The 15727-nt window shown below is 50.2% G+C and overlaps 1 protein-coding gene across 3 annotated transcripts in view; it reads left to right on the top strand.

The window, feature by feature from the left end:
- Positions 1-15727, top strand: part of Tspan18 (tetraspanin 18) — a 144901-nt gene that overhangs the window by 98702 nt on the left and 30472 nt on the right. The window contains exon 1 of one of the 3 annotated variants that reach the window (XM_042671096.1): positions 2564-2720. The exons of the other annotated variants lie outside the window; for them this stretch is intronic. The gene's annotated coding sequence lies outside the window, so the exon portion shown is untranslated. Of the gene's footprint in view, positions 1-2563; positions 2721-15727 lie in introns of those variants that run through there. 3 annotated transcript variants of the gene reach the window in all.

The raw sequence follows: 15727 nt of genomic DNA, 5'->3' as shown, positions 1-15727 counted from the left end.
CTACCACTAGAGCCACAATGCCCCTTCCAGTTTTCTGGTGGTTTATTGGTGATCAGAGTCTCACAGACTTTCCTACCCGGGCTGGCTTTGAACCGTGATCCTCAGATCTCAGCCTCCTGAGTAGCTAGGATGACAGGCAGCACCTGGCTAATAGCATGTTTTAGAAACCAGGCATCTCAGGCCTGTAATCCTAGCACCTCAGGAGGCTGAGATCGGAGGATCATGGTTTCAAGTCAACCTGGGCAGGAAAGCCCATGAGATTTTTTGTTGTTGTTGTTTATTTCTCTTTATTGGGGCTCAGGACATAGGATGAGAAAGGTGACCTTGGGGCATGCCCTTCCACCCAGGTAATGTCCATTCTAATCCTCGGATGCTTTTTTGAGCTTTTTCTTTTTCTTGGCACTGGTTTTGCTGCTGCTAATACCCTCTTCAGGCCAGCAGCTGATTGGCTCCTCTCCAGTTAAACACACACACACACACACACACACACACACACACACACACACACACGTTCTGGAACTAGAGCTGTGACTCAAGTGGCAGAGCACTAGCCTTGAACACATAAAGCTCAGGGGTAGTGCTCTGGCTCTGAGTTCAAGCCCTAGGACCAGTACTTGAAGAAGAAAAAAAAAAAACCAGACATCTGACACCTTATTCAGAGTGCTTTGTATGTATGACCTGGCTGACTTTCATCTCCCCATGCGGTGGCTTTAATTTTTCCATAGGAAAGGAAACTCAGGCCCAGAGAAGTCAGATGATGTGCCCAAGATCACATGGAGGCAAACCTAACATGACTCAAATCAGTCATCATCCTCCCTCCCACATCTATTGCCTCCCTTGGCCGTCAACCAGCCCCACCTTCCCTCTCCCCTTTTTCCCCCACGAGACCCTACTCATCCTCCTTCAAACTTCAGAGCTGTTTGCGCTGTGATGCTTCCAGCTCCAGGAAGCACACGTCTGCTCTGTGACCCAGTGCCCACTGCCTGGGGATATAGGTGTGATCTTCAAGCCTGGCAGTGACCTTAGCACCAACCCTTGCCTCCTTCAGTCTTCTGGACCATTCTGCCCCCGCTGGCCACCTTGGTGCCCATCCCACACTTAGTACCGGTGGACCTCTGCTTACCCTGACCCCTCAGCCCATAGCACCCTCTTTGGCTTGCCATGGTCCTGCTTGGTCAGTGACTGAAACATAAAATCACTTTCCTCACTCCTCCCTTGCAAGCTACTAGTCCTGCTGCCCCTCGGCCCCGCCACCCTCCCTCCCCGTCCACCCCTGGCTTTGCCTGATCTGATCACACAGCCAGTGGCTACACTAACTCAGGCTGGAATGTAGACCTGAGCCCTCAGCTGGATCTCTCCCACACACACACATACCAGTGCTTTGCGGCCTCCCTGCCCTTCCTTCCTTCCCCACTGGCCAGCAGCAGCCTTGGACCTATGCCAGCTACAAGACCAATTCTTGTGGCCAAGCAGGTAGCCTTCTGCGCCCCCTGGCACAACAGTAGCTCTAATGATGTTTACATCTTGCTGGCTATGAAAGGTGGGCAGTGGCTGGTGGCTGGGTGAGGGTTTATAGCCAGGAGGGGGCCCATGGTGGCCTGTGCGAGGGAGAGCAGAGACAGGGGAAGGGAATGATGGGAAGAGCTTAGACACAGTTTATCCAAAGACTTGCCAGGACACAAGGCTGCACCGCCCCCCATGCTTCAGCACCCCGTCTCTGTGTACTTACTGCCCCCTGTCACCTGCCTAACATTTATTCAGTAACTTCTCTGTGTGAGATGCTCTCTTGTGCACTTTGCAGATTTATGAAAGTCATTTTAACTCCCAGTAGTCTTTGGGGGAGAAATACTAATTACCACTTCTGGAAAGAGATTTTTCTCTCCATTTGACTGCGCTCCATCAGCCCCCAGAGCCCACACCCTTGCCTGCTATGGGCACTGCCCCTGCATCTGGGCCAGGCTTGAACACAGCCAGGAAGCAATTCCGCACTGCGGCCAATGTGTGGGTAGTGGCCGTGTGCGCTGAATTGTAATACTTCCACCACAGGCTCCTGCCACAGTCCAGGGACCGCTCCAGGGGCTGCAAGTCCAACAACCACAAAGAAGGCTGCCCGCCTGGAGAGAGCACATGATTACATGTCAGGAGAGACTCAGAGTCTCGGCCTTACTCTCCCACCAATCTGTTGTGTGACTTTGGGCAAGTCACGAGTCAGGAAGCCCTGGACTGTGGAGTTGAGTGTCACGGGAATATGCATTTCCTCCCTCGCCCTCAGACATCAAAGAGAATCGTGACACATTTGCTCAGCCTTCCCCCGACAAAGGCCTGTCTGTGGATGGAGTGATTGTAACACTTGTGTGTTTTCATTCAGATGTGGATGCCAACACTCATCATATCTCTTAGAGTGGTTCCCAGGCTAGCTGGCAAGGCCCCAGTCCTGAGGCAGACCCTAGATCCTGCAGTCAACCTCCCCACACTGCCTCCAGCCAGGGTAGGGGCTACTGCAAACCAGTAGCAGGTGGGGCTGGGCCTGATGCCATCCACCCACCTGGCCGTCCCACTCTGCTGCTTCTCCTGACAGGAGGGCATCTGCTGGAACCCCTCAGGCCTTAGAGGCCAGAGCTTCTGACACCATCACCAGATCAGCTTGAACTCATCAACTGTAATTTCTAGAAACGCAAGCAAAATCCCTTTGTGACAACCTTCTTGCACGGGCCACCCAGGTAAGAGAGTTGAGCTTGTTCAGCATGGGGATTTATGCTGCTTTTGTGGTTGCTAAGGGTAACCGAAGTGGGCCGTCTCATCATTCTCTACCCCTAACAGCCCTGTTTCATTTGCTTAGTGTCAAACCTGGAATGACCAGTTCTATCAGCTATGTGACGTAGGACAGATTCCTCAACCTGTCTGTGTCTCGGCTTCCTCATGAGACAAAAGAGGATGGTAGAGCATCCACCTCTTGGGTTTGCGGTTGAGATAAAATGAAGTTTCTGTGAAAAGGCTTAGAGCGGGGCTGAAGCAGAGCTAGCTAAGAACCAGGGAGCTGCTACTAGGAACCTTCCTCTGTTCATGACAGTCCTTGAGCCACATGGTCTCACGTTAATGGCCTTCTCCTGAACTCCGATGGGGGCTGCATGAGGGTGGGTTCCTCCTTCTCATTCTTAGTCAGATCTCCAGATCCCAGCACAGGGAGCTGGTCCCATTATTTGTTGAGTGAATGAATGAAGGGATGAGTCAGGATGCTCTATCTGTATTCTGCAGATTCCTCAGAACAACTCTTTTTTTTTTTGGGTCCAGTCGTGGGTCCTGAATTCTGTGCCTGAGCGCTGTCCCTCAGCTCTTCAGCTCAATGCTAGCGCTCTACCACTTGAACCACAGCGCCACTTCTGGCTTTTTTCTTTTTGCTTATGTGGTGCTGAGGAATTGAACCCAGGGCCTCATGCATGCAAGGCAAGCGCTCTACCACTGAGCCAACTTCCCAGCCCTTCAGAGCAACTCTTAAAAACACTTTCCACAAGGAATGTGATATGTGTGACAAAGTCTCCTCAAATAACAGCTTCTTAAGTAATAGTGAAGCGGAGTTATCTTGGAGTGAAATTTCAACCTAAGGCAATTCATTTCTAAAAGACATTAGGGCCTAGGCTCCTTCCATCTTGTGGCTCTGCCACTGCTGGTCTGGATGATCTGCCATGGCCCATGGTGTCTCCATTCTGGTGAGTGATAGAGGGAAAGTCAGGAGAGGATGCAGCCATTCCTGGCCTGTTCACGAGAACGTGAGCAGTCACCACCTCCACCTGCAGCAGAGGCTAGAGGCCTTTAGAAAAATTTTATATGTTTTTATTGTAAAAATACTGTACCGAGGGGTTGTAATTACATGGTAATGAGTACATTTCCTGTCCAGCATTGTTACCTCCTTTGCTTTTCCCCTACCATCCCTTCCTTCCCCAGCTCCCCAACCCCTCACCCCCGCCAGTTGTAAAGTTTGTTTTCAACATAGTGTCTTGAATAGCTCATTATTACAATGGGTCAACCTGTATCCTTATTTCAGTATTTTGTTATTTCCCTCCCCAAATTAGAAAAATGTATATACAAGATACAAGACACTGACATCAAATACAGTGAAACAGGGGTTATACCATGGGGAAAGAACATACAAGAGAACAAAACAACATACAAGAGAAACAAAAAATCACTAACTACATTTTAAATGCATTAAAAACAATAGCAAGAAAGAAAAAAACACTTGTGTGATTATGGCCTTTTTGTAGGGTGGAGAAGAGGTCACTGGCTCAGTTGTAATTCTGTTACCATGGGAGAAAGATAAAAATGGGGAACCTTCTGCCTTAATAGGTAGAGGTAGATTCTGGTTCTTTTGCAACCTTCCCCTGCCTCCCTGTTCCTGCTGGAAACCCCTGAAGTTTTGTCTTTTCAAGAATGTCTCTAGGTACTGGTGGCTCAGACTTGTCATTCTAGATACTTAAGAAGCTGAGATTGAAAGACTGTGGTTTGAAGCCAACCAAGGCAGACAAATCCAAGAGACTCTCATCTCAGTTAATCAGCAAAAAAGCCAGACTGAAAGCACAGTAGAGCATCAGCTCTGAATAGCTAAGCCCAATGAACAGGAGGTTCTGACTTTAAGCCCCAGTACTGGCACTAAAAAAAAAAAAATCATACAATATGAGAACTTGAGGCAGCTTCTTTCTCTAGCCCTTCGGGGCTCAATAGCTCAATTCATGTTATCATCAAGTAGTATTCTATGGGATCCTGCAATTTGCTTATCTGCTTAGTGAAAAGACATCTGAACAACTTTGTATTCTGAGCAGTTATGGTGCAAACCTCCTTGTGTGGTTTTGTGTGTGGACCTAGGTTTTCAGCTTTGGGCAAATACTAGGAGTGCGATAGCTGGATCATAGGAATGAGATCCGGGGGTATTTTGTGAGAACTTGCTAAGCTGTCTGTAGAGAATTCACCATTCTCATAGGAAATAATGAGATTTCCTGTTGCCCCACCCCCTCAGCAATTAAAGTACTGAGTTTTGTGGACATCAGTCCTTCTGTGAGGCAGGTAGTAAGTCAGAACCACAGGAGCTACTCATGGCTTGCTTGACATCAGAACACATGTCTGCCCGTTGGCCTCTCCCCGGGGCTGAAACCCTGGCCAAACTCAGGAATGGTTGGACTCCAGGACCCTCATTCACAGCTGTCTCCCCACTACACTGAAGGTACCACATGATGGGCAGAGACAGCACAAACAGACCTGAGTCAAGGTTAAAGAAGTCTCACTAGTCAGCCAAAAAAAGCAGTCAAAGGGGGGAACCAGACAGCCAGGAAGGCTAAGGGACAGGCTGATCCAGACTCACCCAGTCTCTGGTATGAGGGTCCCATGGGTCCAGTGAGGGAGGGGAAGAGCTGCTACTCAGGGAAGCAAAGACCAATGATGGGTCCCAACTAAGGGGCAGCTGCAGGGAGTATGGAAAGCTGAGCAAAGGTCAAATGCTGCTTTACTCTGGAGCCAACACCCAACTAAGACCACATCAACAGGGCATGTGGTTTTGCCTTTTCCTGGTATCCCATAATTTGACAATTTTGAGCTATTTACTAAGTTAGGGCAGGGTTGAATCCAGGGCTCAAGTGATAGCCTTGTTTTCCTTCCTGTCGGCTTCAGTTCTTGGCACTCACTCTCGTGAGGCTGCTGGACCGTGACCAGCAGCTCTACACTGCTGTCCACTCATTTCTATCCAATGCAAGTGGAAGGGAGAATGCTTTCTCTCAAGAGTTCCAGCCAAACTCCCAGAGTCAATTTTGATTGGCCGGTTGTGTTTCACGTGACTGCCTCTGACCAATCACTGAAACCAGGGGATTAGAATGTGCTAACTGACCAGATAAGTGAGTGGTAGGATTATATGTTGGACGAGTCAGCCTGAGTGGGTGAGAGGGAGAGAAAACCCCTGGCTTTATTTCCAGGAGAAAGACATGCTGGGCTGGGGACAAAATAGCAGATGTTCTTTAAGGGTATGATGGCAAGAGTAGGGCATGAAGTAAACAAGTGATCTGACTTGTCCCAAATGAAGAATGTGATTCACGGGACCCAGCTTGACTCCTCCTACCCCCACTCCTGATAATCACCTTGTTTTCCATAAATCTGGTATCTAAAGGAATGCCAAATCCACAGGTTGTGCCGTGATTTCCAAGATGGCTACCTAGAGAGTCCTTCTCATAGGCTGTCTCTGCACTCCCTAGTGGCCACCCACTGTTTCAGCACCCGAGTAGCTGCTGGCCTGAAATTGCCCTCCACTTACTGGTAGAGCCTTTCCACCCTTGCCCTCTTAGTTGCTAGAGAAATCTCTCTAGCTTCTTTAGGTTAACTTGTCCTAAATAGTCACTCAAAAGGCCCTGGCCTATGACAGGCCCCTTCCCATAGGCCTAACCCCAGCCTTGCTTTCCTGAATTGGGGGGAGGGGGAGAAATGGTTAGAGATAGTCCGCAAGAGAGCAGCCACAGCCAGCGTGGCAGCTGATGACATCTGCAAGGCAGCTCTGCGTACACTCAGGGCACAGTGGAGAATTTCATTTGAAGAAAGATTGCCCTTCAGAGAAAAAGGCCAAAAACCACAGCCCAGCTTGGGATGCTGCTCTCTGGCACTGTGGCCAAGTGCTTTCAAGATCTGCCCCTGCTTGGTTTTGGTCAATCCCAAACCTCTTTGCCCACCACTAGTTGGTGGTTTTCTCTCTCTCTCTCTCTCTCTCTCTCTCTCTGTCTCCTTTCCCCCTTCCTTCATTTCTTCTTTCCTTCCCTCTCTTTAGACCTTCAGTGCTCTTTCCTCCCTCTTTACCATAAGAAGGAGCTGGGGACCCTCTTTGGAAGAAACCAGATGTGGTCAACCTCTCACATGCTGGGGATTTACAGGACTTGGTTGTTTTCGTTTGTTTGTTTGTTTGTTGTTGGTCGTGAGGATTGAACTCAGGGCCTGGGTGCTATCCCTGAGCTTTTTCACTCAAGGCTAGTGCTCTGCCACTTGGAGCCACAGCACCACTTTTGGTTTTCTGGATCTCAGCCTCCCAAGTAGATAGGATTATGGGTGTGAGCCACCAGTGCCCAGCTAATCGTCATTTTTATTTCTTATACTCAATCACAAGCCACAGTTCTACAGGCATACCCTGGGCGGGACATGGGAGGCTTAGGTTCCTGTCCCAACTGTGTTACTGGTGACCTCGGTTTCTCTGTCCTGTAGCTCTCATTTGTAACAGAAGGGTGAGGTCTTCTACCTTTAACCATCTTATTTCTTCTATGAGCTAGGTTATCAGCCACATTGTCTAGAAATACCATTCTCTAGCTTTGTGTCCCTGGCACACAATTGGATTTGGGTTGTTTTTTCTAGAAGACCAGTCATTTTTGAATAGTACAATAGACTCAAAGCACATGGGATTTTGAGCTTGTCACGTTCTGGGTCAGTGGCAGGGCATGGGGTGCACCCTGATTGACAGACCTCTGGCCATCAGACAGAGGGCAAGGCCCTGCTGCCAGGCAGAGCAGCCTTGAGCATGTTATTTGTCTCCTTCAAATTCTCTTCAGTCCTCTGGCACCAACAGCATCCACCTTATAGCTATGCAATGGCCATGAATGAAATCATGGGTATAAGCCATGTAGCAGTATTCTAGGCACTGGATAAATAACAGGGAAAGTGCGTTTAATGACATCCACCCCCACCTTCCCCCACATATTCCCTAAGCTATTTGTTGTACAGATTCTCCTTTTCCAAATAGAGTTTGGCTGGCTGCTTTGCATTTGAAGACAAAATTTACTTTTGAAAATGATTGCCAGAGATGTACATGGTCTTTAAATTTTCACCAGCCATGTGCTGGTGGCTCATGCCTTCCATCCTACTTACTCAGGGGGCTGAGATCTGAGGATCACAGTTCAAAGCCAGCCTGAGCATGAAAGTCTATGAGACTCTGAACTCCAATTAGCCACCAGAAAATCAGAAATGGTGCTGTGGCACCTTATGGACTCAGGCCTTACGACCTCTGACCTTGTGCAACATCTGACCTTATAACTTCTGGCAGATACCAAGCAGGATATGGGCATCATGCTCTACCATGCATTGGACCTTATGGGCAGATTTTGTGTTGTTTCTGGATTCACACACACACACACAAACTAGCTTTATGGAGGTATAATTTACATGCCATAAAATTTCTAGTTTTAGGATGTGATCTGATAGTTTGTAGTTGGGCAACCATCCATATCGGGTATGTTTAGAGAATCTCAGTTGCCCACAAAAGAACCCTGGTGCCCATTTTCCTTCAGTCTTCATCCCCCCCCACCCCCAGCCCCATGTCTCTGTCTCTGTGGTTTGCTTTTTCTGAGTGCTCACATCCCGGCTATCTGCGCATGCCTGTTTACTACAGGTGGGTTAAGGTGACCCGCTGGTCCTCCCAAGCCTGCTAGGCCAGGTCTGGGCTGGAAATGCTCAGAGGACCCAAGTGCAATTGCTTCAGAAGGGGAAAGGAATCTTCTGTACCCATCCCATACAGGGCCCCTCAGACAGCTGCTGGGAGATAGAAGATATAAGTTCTGATAGCAGGCCGAGGGCTGAGATCCAGGCCTGCTGATGTCATTTGACCTTTGGTTCCATCCTCAGAGATGGTATCATTTTACAGCTCAGAGAGGCTGAGGCATTCAGCCAAAGGCACACAGAGGAAAGCCAGGGTTCCACCCTGGGCTCTCCGATTTCAGATCCATCGTTTAATACTGTCACCACTTTTCCACTCCACTGGGGCACTGCCCATCTTTGTACTGGAGAGCAATATGTCCTGGACATGGGGAGACACAGTGGGTAGGCAGCCAGCAGTCAGTGAGGGCGGAGGCCGGACTTGAGAGAACAGAAACTCTTGGGCGGATCTGGTCAGGAAGTGTCCAGATCTTTGAACAGCTGACCCTTCTATACTTTGAAGCTGCTTGAGACTGGAGGGACTACAGAGATAATCTACTCAGCTTTTTCCTTATTTAAAAAAAGAAAAACCATAGGCAGCCAGGCACTGGTAGCCCACACCTGCAATCCTACCTACTTAGGAGACTGAGATCTGAGGTCATGGTTTGAAGCCAGCCTGGGCAGGAAAGCCTCTGAGACTCTTATCTCAAATAAACTACCACAAAGCTAGAAGTAGAACTGTGGCTCAAGTGGTAGAGTGTTAGCTTTGAGCAAAAAGAAACTCGGGGACAGTGCCCAGGCCCTGAGTTCAAGCCCCAGGATGAGTATGTGCGCATACACACCCACCCACCATAAAACAATAAAACCCTTAGGTTTTAAACCCTTAGCTTAAACAATAAAACATCTCAAAATTCTGGAGCCCAGCCAGGCTCACACCTGTAATCCTAGCTACTCAGGAGGCTGAGATCTGAGGATCACAGTTCAAAGCCAGCCCAGGCAAGAAAGTGACACTCTTCTCTCCAATTCACCACCAGAAAACCAGAAGTGGTGCTGTGACTCGAAGTGGTAGTACACTAGCCTTGAGCAAAAAAGCTCGTAGTCAGTGCCCCAAGCTCTAAGTTTAAGCCCCATGACCGACCCCCTCCTCCTCCCCCCCGAAAAAATTTCTGGATCCTGGAAATGTGTCTCGGTGAAGGCCATACTTTTGGTTCACAGATTGTGGCCATCTCGCTGTTTCTCAGTGTGACAGAGAGAGGAAGCTGGGCTTTTTCCCTGACAGGGGCACTGATCCCACTCATAAGGACCCTACCCGCATGACCTCATGACTTCCCACCTCCAGATGCATCTCACTGGGGTTAAGATCTCAACAGATGAACTTAGCGTGACACACGCATTTGGTCTTTTATGCTCTCCATTCTCCCCCAGATGGCCGCAGAGAGTAGAGCCCTAGTGGCAGTCCTGCTTGAACTGAAGTCAGAGACAGGGAGCTCATCAACAGCCCCCTGGGACCCCACTTCCTTGTGGAACAGCTCTGACACTTCCATAGCCAGCCTGGGACTGTGCAGCAGGCAACCAGCCTTCTGGTCCCCTGTAGCCTAAACGAGGCTTTACATAGCAAGTGGATCCTGGAGGCACCTGAACGTCAGAGCCCCAAGCAGGCCCCAGTCCTCCATCCTTTTTTTTATTGGTGTAGGTTGTAGAGCCTGCTGAGGCCTATCACCTTACTCTAGGATAAGCAACTCAGGTCCTTGAACTTGGGGGCAGATTCAGGGTACTGAAGAAAACCTACTCGCACTGTGCTGGGGAAAGAGGAGAGGGAGAGAATGCTTTCTCTTCTTTCAACAGCACCCTTCCTTCTTAAAATAGCACCCATCTGTCAGCTGCTGGTGGCTCACACTTGTAATCTTAGCTACTCAGGCGGCTGAGATCTAAGGATCACAGTTCACAGCTAGCCCTGACAGCAAAGTCCATGAAATTCTTAACCCCCAAAAAAGCCAGAAGTGAAGCTGTGGCTCAATGGTAGAACACTAGCCTCAAGTAAAGGGACAGGGGTTAGGCCTTGAATCCAAGCCCCAGTACCAGCACCCAAGAAAAAAGAAAGGAAAAAACATAAACAACAACTCGGAACCCATCCTTGTAATCACATTTAATTTTATCTCCCTCTGTATCTCCAGATAGAGTGACATATGAATTTAGGGGGCAATATAGCTCAGTCTATAACAAAGTACCAACCTCTCTGGGTTCCCCTAAGGGTGAATTGAGTTAATGCATGTAAGCACTGAGTGCCAGGCCCAGCACACAGAAGCGTGTTCGTGGTATTAATGTGCACAGTTAGAGGAGCATTTTACACTGGTGCAGCCTAGACTCTAAGAAAGCCTAATAAATCCATACATTATTTAACAATGGTGCATATTTGCATTGTGCTTACTACAGGCCAGGCGGCTCTATTCGACTGCTTTGTATATCTTACTTAAGCCTCATACCAGCTATCAGGAGATAGACACTCTTAGAGTCCTCTGCATTGTGCAAAGGACACTATGGCACAGACAGGTAAAACAACTTGCCTAAAGGCACACCGTCAATACAATCATAGCTCAAGCCGTATTGACTAAGTGCTATTAGCTCTGACTGGGCGCTCAGCCCCTGCCTCCCAGGGGTTCGGTCTGGTGGGAGACAGACTCATTCCCAGGCAATAGAAGGCTCTTATGGGGGAGATGAGTGGGTTGTCATGAAGTCCATGAGTCCATGAAGTCCATGAGTCTGTGGTACCCAGGTTGTTGGGGGCACAGGGTACCAAGGAGGGCTTTCCAGAGGAAGAGAGGCTTGAACGGATGCTGGAGGTCAGAGTGTGCTGTGGGATGTCATTGGATCATTAGCCGATGATCTCCATTCTCCTTTATTCCAGCAATCCTGTGGCTGTCTAGAGCTTCTCCTCACCCTAGGACCCTAGGGCAGCCCAGCCCCACATGGCAACCTGAGAGACGGGTGGTCAATGTTGCTTCAGGGATGTTATGGTGGCTTAGAATTTTTTTCCCCCAGTGGCCAGAAAACCTGACAAACTGAAGGCCTTGGGGGCCTGGACACTCTCCCAGGGTACTGAGGCAGCTTAAGGAGCTGAAGACTCTGGGCCTGGCATTGTGTGACCACCCCCAGGGATTAGTGGTGGCTCTGAGGTCTGGTGACTCTTCATCTGTCAGGCTCCAGAAAGAAAAATGTGTACCCTGGGCAGACAAAGCCCTTGACTGAGGAAGAAAGCAGCGGAAGGGACTATGCCCAGAGGCAAGGGGCTGGGCGCCGATGGCTCAGGCTGAGATCTGAGGGTCTCAGTTCAAAGCCAGCCCAGGCAAGACAGTCCTGGAGACTTTTAGAGACTCTTCTCTCCAATAACCTACCAGAAAACCGGAACTGGCTCTGTGGCTCAAGTGGTAGAGTGCTCACCATGAGCTGAAGAGGCTGAGGGATGGTGCCCAGGCCCAGAGTTCAAACCCCACAACCAACAGCAACAAAAAAGAAAGAAAACAAGGCAAAGGGACAGCGCAAGACACGGGACTAAAGCCCCTCCCTCCAGGCCTGGGGAAACTGACTTCCACAGGGTTCTTTTCCTTCTGGGAAGGGGAGGGCCAGTGTGATTTGCCAGCCTGTGGGTTGAGGGGAGTAGGAGGTGCCTACGAGAATCAAAGCTCCCATCATTCCTCAGGCCCCTGAGCACAGCATGGGGCGGGGCCTAGGTGGGGCCCCGGGGCCTTGGGGCATCCTCTGAGCTGGGCCTGTGCAGACCTCGCTGGGCAGAGTAGGCTGGCACCTGCAGTGCCACCCATTGTGCTCTCCCCATCCCCATCCTAGCGTGCCAAGTGGGCAGGTAGCCCTGTCTGACGCCCCTGGGACACACACCTGCCCTACGAGAACCACCATGCCCTCCCGAGCTAACTCCTTATGTCCCTGGCCTCAGTTTCCTCATCTGCAACAGGAGACACAGCTTCCACAGTGTGAGGAAGATTAGGGTTCTACTGATGCCACCTCAGTGTGGCCGGAGGTGACCTAGGTATATGGAAGAAAGCGACTGGTTGTCAGAGGTGGCTCTGGCTCACGCCTGTAATCCCAGCTGCTCAGGAGGCTGAGATGTTTCAAAGCCATTCCAGGCAGGAAAGTACTCAAGAGTCTTATCTCCAACTAAGAACCAAAAAAGAAAGCCAGAAGTGAAGCTGTGGCTCACTAGTACTAGAGCTCTGGCTTTGAGCAAAAAAGCTCAGAGATAGCACCCAAGCCTTGAGCTGAACCCCCCAGGTGGATGTCTGGCCAGGCTCCAGGTCCTGGAAAGGAGGAGACGTGGGGGAGCGGGAAGGGAGCTGGGGAGGCTGGAGCGGGGCTACTCCAGGCCAGCCCTATGATTTGAGGGCCCTGAACCCTCAGTAGCAGGAGTCCTTCTGGGGCTAGAGTCCTCCCTCTAAGAGACTCAGAAATGCTCAGGGTAGAGGCCGCCAATGGCCCTGTCACCTTCCTCTAGTCCCCAGGACTCTTTTATTTATTTATTTATTCATTTATTTTTGGTCAGTTGTGGGGCTTGAACTCTGGGCCTGAGCGCTGTCCCTCAGCTCCTTCAGCTCAAGGCGAGGGCTCTACCACTTGAGCAGTGTGAGCCACTGGCGCTTGGCCCCAAGACTCTTTATTTCTGCAGTGGTCCCCACTGATCAGAGGGGACCGTGCCTGGGCTACAGAAGTGGTAAAGGAGATTCACATGGGCAGAGACATCATGCTGGGGTTTTTCAGAGTTAGTAGCAGTTCTCTGGAAGGATAATTCAGAGACCAGGTAATTCCAGGCCCGGATCACAGCCCTGACAGACCAGGCAGCTTTCAGAGTGTGAGGTCTCATGGCCCTTTGACAGAGATTTAGTTACATGAGTCGTACTCGTTCCTTGTTTAATAGAAATTACCTGAGTATCAAGAAGAAAATGAAAATCGCTGGCCGTCAGCTAATCCTGGGCACTGATTCAACTCTTTTTACTAGGAGCAGGAGAGTGGCCTACAGGAGGTCTATCGCAGCAAGACTCCGGGTTCCAGGCAGGGGAACAAAGGGCCGAGCTGGCTGGTCTTCTGGAAGCCCAGCCGGCCCAACCCCAGACAGATGGGCAGGGTGGGGGTGGAGGGAGCTGCATCCAAGGCCCTGGGGACACTGGGCAGCCATGGGATGGGTCTGAGGGGAATCTCAGCATCTAGGAAAGGAGACCCTTCAGGGAGGGTATGTGGGGGGGGGGCCTACAATGGCCTTGGGGACAACCCCCAGGCCCGTTAGGTGGCAAAGGACTTCTCACTGGGCAGCTAAGGGCTCTCTAATGGCCGCCTGTGGTTTCCTAAGAGGTCTGGCTTCAGGGCATTGAGATGGAGGCGGGGGGGGGGGGGGGGGGGGGGGGGTGGCGGTTAAGGACACTGTAATCATGCCAGGTCTTTGCCATTAGAATCTAGATCATCCAGTAGATATTGGCTAGGAATAGGATGGGCGGAGCCAGCGGCAGCAGGAAGCACTGGTTTGGAGTAGTGCAGGACAGAGTACTGGCCATAGCCTATACCCTGCCTTCCAAAGTCCCACCCTGGCCTCTCACCTACATGCAGCAGGCAGACCCTCCCCATGAGGGCCCCTCCAGCCTACGCCTCTGATAGACCCTCTCCCTGGCTCTCTGGAGTCCCAGGGTGAGGGAGAAGGGGAGAGAGCAAGGAACACACAGCTACTGGGACCATCATCATCTTACAGGATGGGGTGGGGGTTCCAGCCCCTCCCCGCTCTGGAGTTGGTTCAGAGCAATTAAGAAGCTATGGGAATTCCCAGCCCGCCTAATTAGCGTTAATAGAGCTTGTGTGCCAGCCATGGGAAAAAGGGACATTTTTGCGTTCCCAAGACTGGACCCCTGCTTCCAGCCTTAGTGTCACTCAGCTTGGTTCTCCCTGCCCACCCCGCCTCCGCTCTTCATGCCCTATACTCGGACCAGCACACAGTTGTCCATGGCCACTGGCTAACACTCGCACATACATGCACACATGCATGGCCCAGTCTGTCCTGGATCAAGACACAGCTTCCCAAAGCAGCCCCAAAACACATACCATGTTCCCTCCATGCCATCAGCACCCCTATACCATCAGAGGTTCTCTCTCCCAAATATCACAACCCCACCCCTGAGATCCCCAGCCATGGCCTCCCATTAAACCACAGTTATCCACCATTAAAGAGGCAGGCTAAGCAGAAGAGCAACACTGTCCTCGGCCCACCACAGAAGGATGTCCAGTCCCCAACTGGAGCCCCTAGATGGTAGGATGATGAAGTCCAGCCTACATCCTGGCCTGTGGAAAGGCTGTCTGCTCCCAGGCCTGTGGTCCTTCCTGGAGGAGAGTAGTGCTTGGACCACACGGGGAGGGGTAGAGGGGAGAAGGAATGAATAGCTGACATTTGCTATGTAGTATTGTTGAAGAGATAGAATGTGGAGCCCGGAGCCACTCCCCAGGCACAAATCTGAAGGATTAACCAGCCCTGTGCATCCTACCAGAACACTGATGCTCCTTAAAGATTTGGGAGACAGCATTTCATTTTTATATGAAAGGAACTGTGGGTATATTCTGAAGTTAAATGGGAAAAAAATTGTAGGAATGTGTAGAATAAAATCGATTTAGAGGTAATTGTGCCCTCCGCTCTCTTCTCTAGACTGGGCCCCTAAATTTCTAGAAAGGCAGGAGTGACACGTGGTATTTCATAATCCCTGCAAGCATTCAAGCTACTGCACCTCTGATCCTCTCATCACAGAGCAACACAAAGGAAATGGTAATAGCCCCTCCCCGGGCCAGCGTCTTGGAGCCTTGCACTTGACAATAGGTAGCTGTTGGCATCCTGCAATTCTTACCAACTTTAAATTTTATTATTATTATTTTTTTTTTTTTGCTACTAGCACTGGGGCTTGAACTCAGGTCCATGCCACTGGCCCTTAGCTTTTTCCGGCTCAAGGCTGGCACTCTACCCTTTGAACAATAGCTCCACTTCTGGCTTTTTGATGGTCAGCTGGAAACCTACTGCCCAGGCTGGCTCCAAACTGCTGTCCTCAAATTTTGGCCTCCTGTGTAGCTAGGATTACAGGTTCTGAACCTTTGGTACCCAGCTCTGATAACTTTTGAACACAGGACTCTTGGTTTTTATTGGGCCCTGCAAATTGTTTAGCTGGTCCTGTGTTTTCTGGTAGAGTTTCCTCAAGGGTCAACTCAGGATATGTAAGAGGTCAGTATAGCGATTTTCTTTTCCTGCCTCTTACTTCACCTTCCTCTTCCC

Source organism: Dipodomys spectabilis, unplaced genomic scaffold (genome assembly GCF_019054845.1).
Source record: "Dipodomys spectabilis isolate Male_0828 unplaced genomic scaffold, ASM1905484v1 ptg000599l, whole genome shotgun sequence".
In the NCBI taxonomy this organism is placed as follows: Eukaryota; Metazoa; Chordata; class Mammalia; order Rodentia; family Heteromyidae; genus Dipodomys; species Dipodomys spectabilis.
This window is presented reverse-complemented; position numbering and strand designations above follow the sequence as displayed.